The sequence below is a fragment of the Cervus canadensis genome, chromosome 11, assembly GCF_019320065.1.
Source record: "Cervus canadensis isolate Bull #8, Minnesota chromosome 11, ASM1932006v1, whole genome shotgun sequence".
Taxonomy (NCBI): domain Eukaryota; kingdom Metazoa; phylum Chordata; class Mammalia; order Artiodactyla; family Cervidae; genus Cervus; species Cervus canadensis.
In genome coordinates this window covers 70,632,249-70,651,201 of record NC_057396.1, presented here as the reverse complement: position 1 = coordinate 70,651,201, position 18,953 = coordinate 70,632,249, and the positions used below count along the sequence as shown (strand labels likewise).

Sequence of the window (18,953 nt, the reverse complement as noted above, 5' to 3'; positions counted from 1 at the left end):
AAAGTAAAAATAAAAAGACCTTTTAAAGCTTTAAACAGCTCAAGGCCCTGAAGCAACCCAGCCATAGACCTGAGGTAACAATAGTGCTGGAGGACTGTGCGGCCCCTGAAGTGGGGAAGTGTTCCTACCATCAGAGAATCTACCGATGGGAACACCATAATGGCATGACTCTTTCGACTTTTTGTACCACTGGAAGCACCAGAAGGATTATCCAATAACTACAATTAGTTATTGGCCCCGAAGTGGAGGGGGGTAGGGGGGCGGGTTGTCTCCACAGAGAGAAAGACACCAGCACTTATTGTCTCCTTAGGCCGAGGATACCAAGGATGTTAATTCATCCTCTACAATATACACGTAATAGGTGGCTTACCTTTGCTTTGCTCTTAGAAAATTCCTTCTTTGAGTGCTCCCAGGATTATAAAGGGAAATTTGGTACAAACATTAAAGAGAGATCCACAGTTGAACTTTTTTCCCTGCCCTTTACTATGCTAACCAATTACCAAATCCTTCAAACTTTTGCTTATATAAAAGCCTTTATATTTGCGGCATTTTCATTTCCATAGATAACCACCTTAATTCAAGCCTCATTTCTTATCTGGAAGAGACACCAGATCTCACTTTACCTTTGAAGAGGATCAGGCTATGCCATTCTAAAATATGCTACTTTGGCATAAAGATTATTTTAAGCTAAAGACATTTGAGATTCAACAGATGTAGAAAACCTTTTCAGCGCTTCCCTTATCTGACTAAAAGCAGAAACTTCTAAGAAATGAGGACTGCCATAAATTCTCATTTCAGGTTGGCGTCTACTCCCAGGAGAGAGACCAAGAGTAAACCTAATATAAATCCCCCATCTGGGGGAGTTTCATGGTCATGAAAAAGATAAAAGACCATTTGCATCCACAGAAGCAAATATTATCACCAACTTTCTTATCTCCCATTTGTTCTCCTAAACATTCATGTTTCCTTAAGAAACTTGTTTCCTCTTCCCATAAAAGCCTATTCCCCCCTCTTTCTTCTACTAAGTTAGGCATAGAAATTCCAAATTTTTACCACTTCTTTGAACTATTCATCATTGAGCACTCCTCTGGTATAAATTGTGCAGGCTTTAATAAACTCTTATCTTTTCTCTTGCTAATCTCGTTTGTTAGTTTAATTTGCACACACTGAACTACTGAACCTAAGAGGGTACAGGAAAAGTTTCTTCCCCAACCCTCTAGATTATATGGCAAACCTCAGGTAACCACTTAACGGTTAGACTAGTACAGCACTGTGTTGTCATATTGCTCCTATGTGCCAGAATTTTGGCTAAATTCCTCAGTCTGACCTTTAATATTCCACATGCAAAATCAATAGGGAAAACAGGGAAGTGATTTTTGAAAAGGTAATTGGAAGTCTGTTGGCACTTTCAGGAAAGATATTGGACACTGAAACTAGCAAATAAAGGATGACCCTGGCCCAGGGTCTAGTGCTTGGATGTACATGCTCAAAAGAAACTAATTTTATTAGTTCAGTCAAGGTTTGGGGGGACTTCAGTTACAGGAGAGGGAAGGCAATGGCACCTCACTCCAATACTCTTGCCTGGAAAATCCCATTTACGGAGGAGCCTGGTGGGCTGCAGTCCATGGGGTCACTAAGAGTCGAACACGACTGAGCGACTTCTTTCACTTTTCACTTTCAGGCACTGGAGAAGGAAATGGCAACCCACTCCAGTGATCTTGTCTGGAGAATCCCAGGGACTGGGGAGCCTGGTGGGCTGCCGTCTATGGGGTTGCACAGAGTTGGACACGACTGAGGCGACTTAGCAGCAGTAGCAGGAGCAGCAGCAGCAGTTACAGGAGACAGTTTATATACATAAATGCAATTTATGCAATTTATTAATTGAGAAATAAAACTGCTAAATAGATAGAAAGGAAGCATCAAGTGATTGACATGTCGCCTTTCTTAAAAGGAGACCATTTTGGGGAAACTAAAATTCTATCAATCCACAATTAGCTTCATATAGCTTTCACCACCTTGGGGGCATGTTGGAATTCTACACCAAGAGACTGGAGAGGGTCGTCTTCTTGGCCGACAAGGCACGTATTTGACTTTTCTCTTTCTTTCTCTTTTTTTGACTTTCTTTTCTTTACAGACAAGTACCCATATTAGTCATTGTTACCAACATGTTATAATTGCCAAAATGACTATCTACATTAAGACCCCTGATGGGACAGGTTTTAAGAAAAATATGCTGCTAAATCGCTTCAGTCTTGTCTGACTCTTTGTGACTCTATGGATGATAGCCCGCAAGGCTCCTCTGTCCATGGGATTCTCCAGGAAAGAATATTGGAGTGGGTTGCCATGCCCTTCTCCAGGGGATGTTCCCGACCCAGAGATCAAACCTGTCTCTCTTAGTCTCCTGCACTGGCAGGAGGGTTCTTTACCGCGAGTGCCACCTGGGAAGCCTAAGAAAATATATCGGCTTCTAGAGGACTAAGCCACAGTAGGGCTTTTAGGTCTGTTGTTGCTCTTTGCAATCCCATGGGCTGCAGCACAAAAGGCTTCCCTGTCCTCCACCATCTCCCGGAGTTAGCTCACTCATGTCCATTGACTCAGAGGTGCCCTCCCACCACCTCATCCACTGCTGCCCCTTCTCCTTTGGCTTTCAATCCTTCCCAGCATCAGGGTCTTTTCCCAATGAGCTGGTTCTTCAAAACAGCTGGCTAAGGTATTGGAGCTTCAGCATCAGTCCTTCCAATGAATACTCAGGGTTGATTTCCTTTAGGATTGACTGGTTTGATCTTCTTGTAGTCCAAGGGACTCTCTAGAGTCTTCTCCATAACCACAATTCAAAAGCATCAATTCTTCAGCACTCAACCTTCTTTATGGTCCAACTCTCACATCCATACATGACTAATGGAAAAAACATAGCTCTGACTATATGGACCTTTGTCAGTAAAGTGATATTTCTGCTTTTTAATACCGTACCTAGGTTTGTCATAGTTTTCCTTCCAAGGAGCAAGTGTCTTTTAATTTCATGACTGTAGTCACTGTCCACAGTTATTGTGGAGCCCAAGAAAAGGAAATCTGTCAGGGTTTCCACTTTTTCACTTTCTCTTTCCACTTTTCCCCTTTCTATTTGCCATGAAGTGATGGGACTAGATGCCATGACCTTAGTTTTTTAATGTTGAGTTTCAAGCCAGCTTCTTCACTCTCCTCTTTCATCCTTACCCAGAGGCTCCTTAGTTCCTCTTTACTTTCTGCCATTAGAGTGATATGTGCATATCTGAGGTTGCTGATATTTCTCCTAGCAATCTTGATTTCAGCTTGTGATCCATCCAGACCAGCATTTCACACAACGTATACTGCACGGAAGTTAAACAAGCAGGGTGAAAATATACGGCCTCGTCATACTTCTTTCCCAAGTTTGAACCAGTCTGTTGGTCCATGTCCAGTTCCAACTGTTGCTTCTTAACCTGTTTACAGATTTCTCAGGAGACAGGTAAGGTGGTCTGGTATTCCCATCTTTTTATGGATTTTAAAGAATTCCCTTGCTTTCTCCATGATCCAATGAATACTGGCAATTTGATCTCTGGTTCCTCTGACTTTTCTAAACCCAACTTAAACACCTGAAAGTTCTCAGTTCACCTATTGCCAAAACCTGAGAAATCTGTATGCAGGTCAAGAAGCAACAGTTAGAAATGGACATGGAACAACGGACTGGTTCAAAATTGGGAAAGGAGTACGTCAAGGCTGTATATTGTCACCCTGCTTATTTAACTTATATGCATAGCACACTGTGCAAAATGCTGGGCTGGAAGAAGCACAAGCTGGAATCAAGATTGCCGGGAGAAATAGCAACAACCTCAGATATGCAGACGACACCATCCTTACGGCAGAAAGCGAAGAGGAACTGAAGAGCCTCTTGATGAAAGTGAAAGAGGAGAATGAAAAACCTGGCTTAAAACTCAACATTGAAAAAATGAAGATCATGGCATCTGGTCCCATCACTTCATGGCAAATAGATGGGGAAACAATGGAAACAGTGACAGACTTTTTCTTCTTGGGCTCCAAAATCACTGCAGATAATGACTGCAGCCATGGAATTAAAAGACGTTTACTCCTCGAAGAAAAGCTATGACCAACCTAGACAGCATGTTAAAAAGCAGAGACATTACTTTGCTGACAAAGGTCCGTCTAGTCAAAGCTTTGGTTTTTCCAGTGGTCATGTATGGATGTGAGAGTTGGACTATAAACAAAGCTGAGCGCCAAAGAATTGATGCTTTTGAACTGTGGTGTTGGAGAAGACTCTTGAGAATCTCTTGACTGCAAGGAGAACAACCAGTCAATCCTAAAGGAAATCAACCCTGAATATTCATTGGAAGGACTGATGATGAAGCTTTGGCCACCTGATGCAAAGAACTGACTCACTGGAAAAAGACCCTGATGCTGGGAAAGACTGAAGGCAGGAGGAGAAGGGGATGACAGAGGATGAGATGGTTGGATGGCATCATCAACTCGATGCACATGTGTTTGAGCAAGCTCTGGGAGTTGGTGATGGACAGGGAAGACTGGCATGCTGCAGTCCATGGGGCTGCAAAGAGCCAGACACAACTGAAGTGAACTGAAACATAGCTTGAAGGATTTTGAGCATAACCTTACAAGCATGTGAAATGAGTGCAACTGCATAGTAGTCTGAATATTCTTTGGCATTGCCCATCTTTGGGACTGGAATGAAAACTGACCTTTTCCGGTCCTGTGGCCACTGGTGAATTTTTCAAATTTGCTAACATACTGAAGGCAGCTCTTTAACAGCATCATCTTTTATGATTTTAAGTAGCTCAGCTGGAATTCCATCACCTCCACTAGCTTTGTTTGTAGTAATCCTTCCTAAGGCCCACTGACTTCATGCTCCAGGATGTCCAGCTCTAGGTGAGTGACTACACTATCATGGTTACCCAGGTCATTAAGATCTTTTTTGTATAGTTCCTCTGTGCATTCTTGCCATCTCTTAACTTCTTCTGCTTCTGTTAGGTCCATACCATTAATGTTCTTTATCATGACCATCCTTGCAGGAAATCTTCCCTTGATATCTTCAATTTTCTTGAAGAGATCTCTAGTCTTTTCCATTCTATTGTTTTCCTCTATTTCTTTGCATTGTTCATTGAAGAAGGCCATCTTATCTCTCCTTACTATTCTCTGGAACTCAGCATTCAGTTGGTTATATCTTTTCCTTTCTCCCTTGTCTTCTGGTTCTTTTTTCCTATTAGGTTGGTGCAAAAGTAATTTTGGTTTTGCGTTGTTGAACTTTGCCATTTGATACTGGAATACATTTTTAAATAAAGGTGGCTATGTTACACATTATTATAATGCACATTTCTTGCTTTATGTGTTTTTGCTAATGACATTACTTGCTGTTTACGTTTATTTTAGATTATAGAAATGATGTTATAGACAAAAAGCAAATTTGAGTGACTTTTTTATTGGAGTTAAAAATGGGTAGTAAAGCGAGAGAGACAACTCACAACATCAACAACGCATTTGGCCCAGGAACTGCTACGGGACATACAGTGCAGTGGTGGTTCAAGAAGTTTTGCAAAGGAGATGAGACCCTTGAAGATGAGGAGTGTAGTGGCTGGCCACTGGAAGTTGACGACCAACTGAGGACAGTCATTGCAGCTGATCCTCTGACAACTGCACGACAAGTTGCTGAAGAACTCAACACTGACCATTCTATACTCATTCGGCATTTGAAGCAAACTGGAAAGGTGAAAAAGGTTGATAGGTGGTGCCTCATGAGTTGACTGAAAATAAAAAAAAATTGTTGTTTTGAAGTGTCGTCTTCTCTTATTCTATGCAACAACAAACAATTTCTTGATCAGATTCTGACGTGTGACAAAAAGTGGATTTTATACAGCAACCAGCGATGATCAGATCAGTTGATGGACTGATAAGCTCCAAAGCACTTTCCAAGGCCAAACTTGCACCAAAAAAAGTCATGGTCAGTGTTTGGTTGTCTGCTGTCCGTCTGATCCACTACAGCTTTCTGAATCTCAGCAAAACCATTACATCTGAGATGTATGTTCAGCAAATCAATGAGATGCACCAAAAACTGCATTACCTGCACCCACTATTGGTCAACAGAATGGGCCCTATTCTTCTGCAAGACAACACCCAACAGCATGTCGCTAACCAAGACTTCAAAAGTTGAGTGAATTGGGCTATGAAGTTTTACCTCATCTGCCATATTCACTTGACCTCTTGCCAACTGATTACCGCTTCTTCAAGTATCTCAACAACTTTTTGCAGGGAAAATACTTCCATAACCAGCAGGAGGTAGAAAATACTTTCCCAAACCAGATCTGAAAGAGATACATGTACTCCAATGTTCATCGCAGCACTGTTTATAATAGCCAGGACATGGAAGTAACCTAGATGCCCATCAGCAGATGAATGGATAAGAAAGCTATGGTACATATACACAATGGAATATTACTCAGCCATTAAAAAGAAACCATTTGAATCAGTTCTAATGAGATGGATGAAACTGGAGCCCATTATACAGAGCAAAGTAAGCCAGAAAGATATAAGCCAGAAACACCAATACAGTATACTAACTCATATATATGGAATTTAAAAAGTTGGTTATGATAACCCTATATCCAGGACAGAAAAAGAGACACAGATGTATAGAACAGACTTTTGAACTCTGTGGGAGAAGGCGAAGGTGGGATGATCTGAGAGAATAGCATTGAAACATGTATATTATCAAGTGTGAAACAGATTGCCAGCCCAGGTTGAATGTATGAGACAAGTGCTCAGGGCTGGTGCACTGGGAAGACCCAAAGGGATGGGATGGGGGGGCGGGTGGGAGGGGTGATCAGGATGGGGAACACATGTAAATCCATGGCTGATTCATGTCAATGTATGGCAAAAACCACTACAATATTGTAAAGTAATTAGCCTCCAACTAATAAAAATAAATGAAAAAATAAATTAAATAAAAAAAGAAAGAAAATGCTTTCCAAGAGCTCGTCAAATCCTAAAGCACAGATTTTTATGCTATGGAAATGAACAAACTTATTCTCATTGGCAAAAATGTGCTGACTGAATGGTTCCTATTTTGATTAATAAGTATGTGTTTGAGCCTAGTTATAAGGATTTAAAATTCATGGTCCAAAACTGTATTTACTTTGGTACCAACCTAATATCTGTAAAGCCTCCTCAGACAACCACTTTGCCTCCTTGCATTTCTTTTTCTTTGGGATGGTTTTGGTCACTGCCTCCTGTATAATATTATGAACCCCTGTCCACAGTTCTTAGGCACTCTGTCTACCAGATCTAATCCTTTGAATTTATTCATCACCTCCACTGTATAATCATAGGGGTTGACTTTGATCATACCTGAATGGCCTAATGGTTTTCCCTACTTTCTTCAATTTAAGCCTGAATTTTGCAATAAGGAACTCATGATCTGAGCCACAATCAGCTCACAGCATTGCTTTTCTTGACGGTATAGAGCTTTTCCCTCTTCATCTGTAAAGAACATAATCAATCTGATTTTGGTATTGACCATCTGGTGATGTCCAAGTGTAGAATCATCTCTTCGGTTGTTGAAAGGGTGTTTCCTTTGACCACCGTGTTCTCTTGACAAAACTGTTAGCCTTTACCCTGCTTTATTTTGTACTCCAAGGCCAAACTTGCCAGTTACTCCAGGTATCTCCTGACTTCCTACTTCTGCATTTCAATTCCCTATGATGAAAAGGCCATCTTTTTTTGGTGTTAGTTCTAGAAGGTCTTGCAGGTCTTCATAGAACTGGTCAATTTCAACTTCTTTGTCATCAGTGGTTGGGGCACAGACCTGGGTTACTATGATGTTGAATGGTTTCCTTTGGAAATGAACCAAGATCATTCTGTAGTTTTTCAGGGTGTACCCAAGTACCGCAAGTACCATATTTTGGACTCTTGTTGACTGTGAGGGCTACTCCACTTCTTTTAAGGAATTATGGCCCACAATAGTAGATATAATGGTCATCTAAATTAAATTTACGCATTGTCATCCATTTTAGTTCACTGATTCCTAAGATGTTGATGTTCCGTCTTGCCATCTCCTGCTTGACTATGTCCAATTTACCTTGATTCATGGACCTAACATTCCAGGTTCCTATGCAATACTGTTCTTCACAGCATCGGACTTTACTTTCACTACCAGACACACCCATGACTGAGCGACGTTTCTGCTTTGGCCCAGCCACTTCATTCTTACTAGAGCTTTAAGCAATTGCCCTCCACTCTTCCCAAGTAGCATACTGGACACCTTCCGACCTAGGGGGCTCATCTTCCAGTGTCATATCTTTGTGCCTTTTCATAATGTTAATGGGGTTCTCAAGGCAAAGATACTGGAGTGGAGTGGGTTGCCATTTCCTCATCCAGTGGACCACATTTTGTCAGACCCCTTCACTACAACTCGTCTGTCTTGAGTGTTGGCTTTGTATGGCATGGCTCATAGCTTCATTGAGTTACACAAGTCCCCATGCCATGACAAGACTGTGAGCCAAGAAGGGGAGGGCTTTCAGGTTACCACTCAGTTTAAGTCAAGGTCATTTTGCCTCTTAACAGTCTAGTCTCTCAATTATGTAGCAAACTCCTCTGTAAACATTCAAATTTCTTTTCCCTTTCTTGTTAATATGCTGAAAGGGTAAATTCATTGGAGTTACTTAATACCTTCTTTGTTAAATTTTTTTCACCTTAGGGACATGACCCAGTTACTATGTATAATTTTGGATATTTACAAGAAGTTCTATGTGGTTCCCACCCATATAATATATTTGATTAAATTTATCAGGTGTCACCTTTCCTGAAATGGGTTAATTAGGTCAAAAGTATATTTATGAATCATAAAACTCCTACAAATACTGCTGTCCCTTCAAGCTTCATCAACACCTATTTTCCCAGACTTGCAAATACCTCATTTAATTAAGGCTTAATACATTCAACAAATAACAAAAACTATTTACTGGACCTTGATTAACAATTTCAATTTCAATTTAGCAACATTCTCTATACATCATTTTCATTTCATTAACAGAAGTTTGCTATAACCAGTAAGTCTGTCAGCTTCCCATAGTGTTTGTACAATACTAAAGTCTTTAAATAATTATCTGAAAATATAATGGATAAGCAAAATGTGGTATATACATACAATGAAATATTAGCCTGCCATAAAAAGGAAGGAAAATTTGACCATGCTACAACATGGATGAACCTTGAGGACACCATGCTAAGTGAAATAAGTCAGTCACAAAAAGACAAATATTGCAAGATTCCACTTACATGAAGTACTTAAAAGTCAAAACTGCAGAGACAGAAAGTATAATGGTGGTTTCCAGGAGCTGGAGATAAGACAGAATGGGGAGTTACTGTGTAGTAGGTCAACTTTGCGTCACAAGATGAAACGTTATAAGGATGTAGAGTAGAGAAGGATGAACAACTGTGTGCACATATTTAACACTGCTGAACTGCACAATCACTAATGGTTAAGACGGTAAATTTTAGGTGACTTATATTTTAATGCACACACAAAGATGCCATTAAATAAATAAAGTTTCCCACTGTTACGCAATGGATGTAGATAAGTACCAACATCCAAATACTAGACAGAGATTCTACAACATGCCTTAACTGCAAATAATATAATCAGCTAAGCACACTTATCTGGCTAGACAGGTTTTCCAGATCTTTTACTTATGTTCACATTGAAATGCTAATTTTAGCATTTTAAATAAATGTTTTATAAATAATAAATCTTTTAAATAAACAGATAGAAACCATTCATCTCATTATTTTACCAATCCTGAATTCAAAGTACAGAAATACAAAAGCTATAAAGCAAGAAGAGGAAATAACAATGAAAGATGTCAACAAAATACTGGGGAGAGGCAAACGGACTGGTTAAGGATAAACGTTTCGATGTTTCTATTTTGTTCTACTCATTTCTAAAAAACAAAGAGTGAGGAACTTAAAGAGATAACAGCATCAAAGTCCAGCAAAGTAGGACAAACAGATAACTGAATAAGCCAAGCATAGCTGATATCCAAGCCAGCAGCAGGAGAAACCCTAAGCAAAGAAAGCTCATCTGAACCAAATAACCTGAGAAAGGCTAAGGAATTAGTTACCAGATAGCTCCTAAAGTAGGGTGGCAGATGGGGCTGAAAACAAGATTCAAAGTCCCAGGAGAAGCAGTTAGAGCCCACTCTAAACCCTTCCCCCCTAATGTCAGAAAACTGGCCTTTGGGAGGTCCTAAGGTACTGGAACAGGAAGACTCTGAGCTCACCTCCTCTCACAAGCACCAAAATTACAATTATTTATAGAATAATTATTGAGGAAAAAGACCAGAACCTACCAGAAAAGATCTTCCACAACTAAAGATAGAAAGAAGGAATCACAACGTGATAGGAGTGGGGAGTCCTAATACAGTCAAGACCCATGACTCTAGTTGAGGGACCTATAAACAGAAAGATTGTTACAGTATATTTTCCCTCTGAGGGTATTTCTCCAAAGAAGCCCTCAGTCTCCTGCTGAAAACAAGTTTTCAACTCCTTTCAGTGATGAATGGGCATGCAACTGTTGGATAATATGGTAAGAGTATGTTTATTCTGTAAGAATGCATCAAATGGTCTTCCAAAGTGGCTAAACCATTTTGCTTTCCAACCAGCAATGAGAGAATTCCTGTTGCTCCATGATCTCTCCAGCATTTGGTGCTGTCAGTGTTCTTGGATTTTGGCCATTCTAATAGGTGTGAGATGGCAACTCATTGTTATCTTAAAAGATATGTCATTTGCAAATATTTTCTCCCAGTCTGTAGCTTCTTCTTTTTAAAAAAGATTTATTTATTTATTAGATTTTTTGACTGTCCTGGGTCTTAGTTTTTGCACACGGGCTTTTTCCAGTTGCAGTGAGCAGGGCTACTCTTCATTTCGGTGTACAGGCTTCTCATTGTGATGACTTCCCTTACTGCAGAGCGCGAGCTCTGGGCGTGAGGGCTTCAGCAGTTGTGGCTCGTGAGCTCTAGAGAGCAGGCTCAGTAGTTGCGGCTTAGGGGCCTAGCTGCTTCGCGACACGTGGGATCTTCCTGGACCAGGGATCAAACCTGTGTCCCCTGCATTGGTAAATGGATTCTTAACCACTGGACCACCAGGGAAGCCCCTGTAGCTTATTTTCTAATTCTCTTAGACAACTTGAGCTTTTTTTTTTTTAAAGCATATTTATATATTGAACTACTCTAACATTAAAGAGTTAAAGTTTCCTTGATTTAAGGATGAATGTTATTAAGCAAATGCCATTATTTTGAGTAACATCTCCTGGCATATTATCAATATTGCTTTCACATTTCTTTAATGCCTATTTCTATTCACAATACTCTACAAAATATTAACTTCAAAACTATTACAGAGATAACAGGATACTTTTCCTTTAACTAAAAAAAATTTTTTTTGGCTGACAAACGCTTAGCACAAACATTTTCAAGATTGATAAGTATTTAAATAACACTCTGTACCATCAAGTGTTTTTAAACTCATGTTTATCATGCAGTATGTAAATCTGGGGAACACTGAAATTAAAACTGACAATTTTACATTTGCTTCTTCCACTAACAGTGGAAGAGCAGAGATAATCTTTTCTTGCCATAGTCATTCTTATATACCAAGAATTTTCGTATTTTCTCCAACACTGGTTTCAAAGGCAATTATATGATAAATGGGGGCAGAAAAAAAAAATACTTCTTTGCTGTAAACTGCCAAGTAGTAAATGTATAAGAAATAAAAGTTATTAGAAAAAGCACCTATTTTGCAACCACTGCAGGACTAACTGGTTCAAGCAAATCACCAGCGGATGATAAATTCATGGCTTGAAAGTGTGTCTGTCGGCAAATGGTATATTAACAGTCTTCCTGCGAATGATTACTAATTTCAGAGTCATCAGTGAACACAATCTTAATAAAGTAATCAGAGAAATATACCAACAACCGAAAAACTGACATTACATTCTCTTGATGTGATATAGTGAAAATGACCTGACACGGCGCTTTTCTAGTCAATTGTATAATCCAAATCTAACCACAAGGAAGCAATCAGATGAGCTTATATTGCAAGACAGGAACTTTTACATAATAAGGGGCTTTTACCCTTCAAAAATGTCAATCTTAATGTGAGAAAAAGTCTGAAGAACTGTTATAGAATAAAGGCAATAGAAGAGGTATGACAACTAAATGCAATGCTTGATCCCGGACTTTTTTTTTAAACTTGCTATAATGGACAGTATGAAAACTATTTGGCAACATTTCAATACTGACTATACACTACTAAAGGCATTGCATCAATATTAAATTTCTTGAATTTGATACAATTATACTTTGGTCATGTTCTTATTCTAAAGAGATACAAGTAACTTTTCTCAAGAGTCCAGGAAAAAAAAGAAATTGTGTATTACTCTGTTATACACTGTGTGATACTGACAGAGAAAAGTAAAGCAGTGTGGCCAAGAGAGAACCATATGTGAACCAAGCTGTAGAGTATATGAACGCTCACTGTTATATTTTCACAATTTTTCTGTATTTCTTTCATTTTTTAAAAAAAATTTAAATTCAGAAACAAAATTCATTCTCATCAAATGGGCTATAGTAGGGTAAAGATCGTAACTAACTTTCACCCAGCATAGAAGTTTTCTATCTCCTTGTACATCTATTGCAAATACAAGTTTTCAAACATCGGAATGACTGCTCTAGCTGTACTTCTAAGATCCCGTCACAGGATATCCTTGCCTTGAGAGTAAATGAGACAAAGAGTTTAATGCACTGCACCATGACAGACATGAGCTTGAAATCTCTGAGGAGGAGGTCTGACAGCAATATGGACTGAACTGATGTTATCAGTTGCCCCCACCACCTGCCACTACAAGCACATACAAATGCAGATAAAATATGAAAATAAAAAAGGTCTTGATACATAGCTAAACTAGAAAGATTGAAAAATTCCAGGTTCCAGAGGAAAGGTGAGTTAACGCCATAAATACAAGGGAAAACTGATGACAGGGAGCTGAGGCCTATGGGGAGCAAGCTCAGGTTCTTGTAATGAACACATGAGAACAAGACTGCAGGGGGTGGAAATCGTATCTCAAGCTTATAAGCAGGTAGAAACCTGCATAAAACCCCAGAGTCAAGTGCTCCCTGATCAGAGGCCAGAAGAACCCTAGAGAAGCAATAAACAGGTTTGCCATCTATCAGGGCAAGGTTCAGAGGCAGGGAAGTCACTATAAAACTTCAAAACCATAAGTCTACAAAGATATAAGATCCAAAATTTACATCACCTATGTGAATTGTAAGGAAACAAAAAGCCAAGAAACTAACCTAAAAACTTGTCTAGAACCACGGAAACCCCTAGAAACAGGCAGAAGAAAGTTTGAAGGAGCCCTTGAGAGAAGCTTTCACAGATCTGGATTGTTGACAGCCAGGCCACTTATAACCCTTCCCTCCAACTTTTAGCTAGATGATTTCAGAATTTAAAAACTTATGGATTACACATGGAAATAAAACACCAAGAACTCAAAAGAACAAGAAAGTGTAATAGCCTACACATCTGAGGTAGGAGATTCGGCACCTTAGGAGAAAATATGCTTATTTGTGAACTTGTTAAACATGCTGATTTAGAATGCTGAGAAAGGTGGTGGGTCAAAATTTTTTAAAAAATCACTTTATATAGCTTTTCTTAACTGAGTTATAACTCACACACCATAAAATTCAGTGTTTTATAGTTTACAGTTCAGTGTTTCTTAGTATATTCACAAGGATGTGCAACCATCCCCACATTTTTATCACACTGAAAAGAATCCCACATCTGTTATCTGTCATTCCCCTTCTCATTCTCCTTGGCAACCTACTAGTATACTTTATATCTATGGACTTGCTTATTCTGGAATTTTCTCATAAAGAAAATGTGACCTGCTTCCTTCACTTAGCATATTCTCAAGGTTCGCTCTATATTGGTGCATGTGTCAGTACATCATTCCTTTTTATGGCTGAATAATATTCCACGGAATGGACAGATTACATTGTGCTAACTGACTCATCAAGTGATGGACATTTAAGTTGCCTCCCCCTTTCAGCTATTGTGAATAATACTGCTAAGAACACTCATTGGCAAGTTTTTGTGTTAACATATGATTCTCTTGTATTTCCTTGTTACTCTTTTCCCTTTTAACCCATAATAAATAACCCAGATAAAAAGACTGTTGCTGTATTTGTTAACTTTTTTTTTTAATTTCCAAAAACAGTGGATAGTAGTTCTCTCAGAAAACCAATGTAGTTTTAATTAGTATGACTTCAAGCTAATTTTTTTAAGTTTTATTATGAAAGTTTTTTCACTAAAGTAAGCTTTTTAATTGAAAATATACACCCAGTGAAGTGTACATATCATTAGATTGCAACCTGATAAATTTCCACAAGCCAATCCCACCAGTGCAACTGGCTCACAGATAAGGTACAGCATCAGCACCCAAGACTCGCCGAGTGTCTCCTTTTAGGCACTCACCTCCCAACAGAAGCCACTGTTCTTACTCAGTCACCAGATTGGCTTTACCTGTTTTAAAATTTCATATAAATGGTTTTGTCTGATTTATTTCATTTACTATTAACATTATATTTGTGAGCATCATTGATAATAGTTGCTTATAGCTGTAGTTCACTTGTGTGTGAAAAATTTCAAACATCATTCAGCTTCAACAGTGTTGAATAAGGTGGGCCCTTAGCCTCTGACAAAAGCAAAGGCAATTTCTTGCTAAAAGAAAATTATGTTATCCTAGCCCACAAATTATCTCTATAATTTTTCATATACAATTTCTGGCAAATGTTAAAGTGAATTAGGCACTCACGGAGACAAACACGAATGATCAAAATCCAAAAGACATTAGAAACATTAACTGCTACCAACACAGACCTCAAAATTACTATGCAGTATGTTCAATTAAATGAAGGACAAAATTGAGAATCTGGATAGAGAACAAAAATCTATAAAAAGAACCAAACAGAAATTCTAGAACTAAAAAATAAAACGCTAATTTAAGAACTCAATGGTTGAGTCTAATAGCAAATCAGATCAGCAGAAGACAGATATACTGAAAGGAACTATAGACTGAAAGAAAATATCCAGAACAAAGCATAGAGAGACAAAAGGATGGGAGATACGGAAAACTGTATGAGAGATACGGAGTAACCACTAACTTTGGGGATACTTTTGAGTGTGAAAGGGCACTATTTAAGGTGTTTAGTTATATCATGACAGTAGGTACAAAATGATACGTGAGGTTATCTGAGATACTGAGGACACAGGGAAAGGTCTAACATATGTGTAACTGGAATGCCAGAGGGAAGAGGAAAAAGAAAAGGGGAGAAGCAAATTAGGAACTATATAGCTGAGAATTTTCATGTAAAGAGATAAAGTAAAATAAATTAGGTAAGTACAATCAGTCCAGATTAGTAGGGAGACATAAAAGTGGGCAAAAGAGACTAACAGTATATCAGCAGGGAGTCAATGGAAATTCTTCTACAGGTAACAATTTAAGGACATTAATCTGACTACAGTAATTACTTCCATAATCCAGATGAGAGTTGGTGATAACACTGGATTAAGGTGAGACAGTCAATAAAGAAAGGAAGAGGCCAATAATTTCAAAGCAACAGCTGAATAATTTGGCATGACACCATACAAAAATGATCCCAGATAATATCTCTAGCCCTTAAAATTGGGAAAAGTTAACACTGATCACTGAAAAAATAACTTCTATGTTTTATAATTTTTAACATAGAGTTTTTGTTTTGATTTTATTAAAAAAATTTTTTTTAGGCCGCTCGGTGTGGCATGAGGGATCTCAGTTCAAGGGACACCATAAGTTGATCATGTTCTTGACCATCTAAAAAATTTTCTTTCCAAGCAAACTAGAAACATAATAAAAAGTTAACTATGTATACATTAGAAACATTTTTATAATAAATATTGAAATAAAAACCAGTTACAAATGATCCAGAAATTAACAAAATGAAGAATACATGACAACAAATGAGAAGTCAGAAGAAAATTTACAGCCTTAAATGCATTTATAACTAAAAAAACAAAAGCCTCAAATAAGTATTCAATTTAAGAAACCAGAGTAAAATAAACCAACAGAAAATAGGAGGTGGGAATAAAGATAAAAGCTGTGTCTGATTAATTATGAACAATTTAAAAACTAGTCTAAAGAATAAATAAGGCCAATATTTGATTTTTTGAAAAATCCAACAGAAATAGATTAAAGGATAAAAACCCCCTTAAGCTCATACTTAAAACAAGACTTCTAAACCTCTACAAGTATTTCTCAATATAATATCTTCTAATGACCTAATAGCTGTGGGCAATACAGAAGGAATGTGAGGGTGGGGACAAACCTTAAGCCTGAAAGGTATAATATGATTTTTAACTTACTTTCTTTTATATTTGTATGAATCAAAAGTCGAAAATGAAAGCAGTATTTTCCAAAACAAGAATACTGGGTTATAACTTCTATAAATTCCTTTTTTTAATTTACATAATACTTTTAAATGTTATTTATTTATAATTGGAGGACAATTTATTTTTAATTGGAGAATAATTGCTTTACAATGCTGTGTTGGTTTCTGCCATAAAACAACATGAATCAGCCATAGGTATACACATGTCCCTTCCCTCTTGAACCTCCCCCTCCCACCTCCCACTCCATCCCACCCTTCAGGTCATCACAGAGCACCAGGCACCTCCCACTCCATCCCACCCCTCAGGTCATCACAGAGCACCAGGCACCTCCCACTCCATCCCACCCCTCAGGTTATCACAGAGCACCAGGCACCTCCCACTCCATCCCACCTCTCAGGTCATCACAGAGCACCAGGCACCTCCCACTCCATCCCACCTCTGAGGTCATCACAGAGCACCAGGCACCTCCCACTCCATCCCACCTCTCAGGTCATCACAGAGCACCAGGCTAAGCTGTCTGTGTTATGCAGCAACTTTCCATTATCTATCTATTTTACACATGGTAATGCCTATATTTCAACACTACTCTCTCAATTCATCCGGGTCCTCCTCTCACTGTATTCATAAGTCTGTTCTCGATGTCTAAGCCTCTCTTTCTGCCCTGCAAACAGGTTCATCAGTACCACTTTTCTACACTCCATTTATATACATTAATACATATTTGTTTTTCTGACTTATTTCACTCTGTATAACAGGCTCCAGGTTCATTCACCTCACTAGAACTAACTCAGATTAATTCCTTTTTATGGCTAAGTAATATTCCATTGTATATATGTACCACAACTACTTTATCCACTCATCTGTTGGTGGACATCTAGGTTGCTTATAAACTCTTTATTTACCTTTACTTTTACTAAGTTACTATTGACAGATTAACTATTCAATGTTAATTTAGTTGTTTTTCTATGTAATGGTGATTCACAATCTTATCCTTTCTCTTATTAATTTTTTTTGGGCTGTGTCAGGGCATGCAGGATCTTAGTTTCCTGACCAGGGATGAAACCCATGCCCCCTGCAGTGGAAGCTCAGTCTTAACCACTGGACCACCTGGGAAATTCCCTCTTATCCTCTTATCCCATTGCTTGTAACCAAGGGCATATGGGGGACACCACCAGGGCAAAAACAAATTTCTGGTGCCACTTACTCTGGCATTTCGGGGATTTTGCTAGTAAACTGGCCCACATTTACTCTACAGTTTAAAACAATTTAAAACTAATTTTAAGTCCTTTTAAGGGATTTAAAATCCTTTTAAGATTTAAAACCTAAATTTTTAAGTTTCTTTTTTTTTTTTGTCTGTCTGCTGCATGGCATGAGGGATCTTAGTTCCTCCACTAGGGACAGAACCCATGGCCCCTACAGGGGAAGTTCAGAGTCCTAACAACTGGACTGCTAGACAATTCCCAAGAAAACTTTCTCTATTTCCCTTGGTCACAGAGGACTAGCTAGCCTTCTTTGTATTCTCCCTGGCTACACTGCCTTTATACCATCAGTGACTACTTGCCGTTTTTATTGTTGTCTATGATTTAACAAAGAGGAGGCAAAGATCAAAACCCCATGAACCCTCTCCTCTATTAAATCCATGCAAGAAAAGATGGTGCCCTATGGAAATTCACCTTATTCTACTCATCACCAAAAATTGGAAATTACTTCTAAATCATCCACACATAAAGTTTAGGTAAGCTTTTTCCAAGAATAAACTTTTAGTATACATATTTTAAGACTCTCAAGTCAACAAACATGTCAAAAGAGTCTTAAACAATATGGTAATTCAAATATTACCTGAATAGCTTGTATTTCTTATCAGTGAGTTACTGTACATTTTTCCATTAAAAAACACTTAAGTTGAATAATAAAGGGTCATAACTGAGGAATTTTTTAGGTGTACTCTTCATTCTCTGTGATCTAAGCGGTGCTTCAACCATAGTGTTATGATGTCATTTTCATCTCTTCTATAATAAAGTAAAAAGTGTTTAAAAAGTAAAATAAATACTTAAAAATAAAGTTTTAGGGATTTCCAGGTATAACTAAGATTAAATAAATTCCCTGCAGATAAAAATTTCAAAATTTTTTAACTTCCACTACAACTGGAACAAAATGTAACTGCAGAACATCAGTAATGAACCTTATCAAGTGAAAGCAATAAGTTCTACAGTGGTTGCATTTTATGATTAAAATTATCTTTGAAAACTCACTCATGTATAATTAGGTCTTTGGAAGCTCAATATTAATGTCTTAGGCTTCTTTTTGCATTTAGACTATGGACACTCTGTTCTGGGTCATGGAGGTCATAAGCTAAGGCAGTTGGGTAGAGGCAAGCAGCTAAGACAATGGAAAAAAGAGATTATTGCCCTCTACCTCCATACAGTACAATC

General features: G+C 38.3%; 1 protein-coding gene across 7 annotated transcripts in view; it reads right to left on the bottom strand.

The window, feature by feature from the left end:
* ATG13 (autophagy related 13) overlaps nt 1-18,953 on the bottom strand; it is a 46,071-nt gene that overhangs the window by 25,258 nt on the left and 1,860 nt on the right. The window lies entirely within an intron of this gene.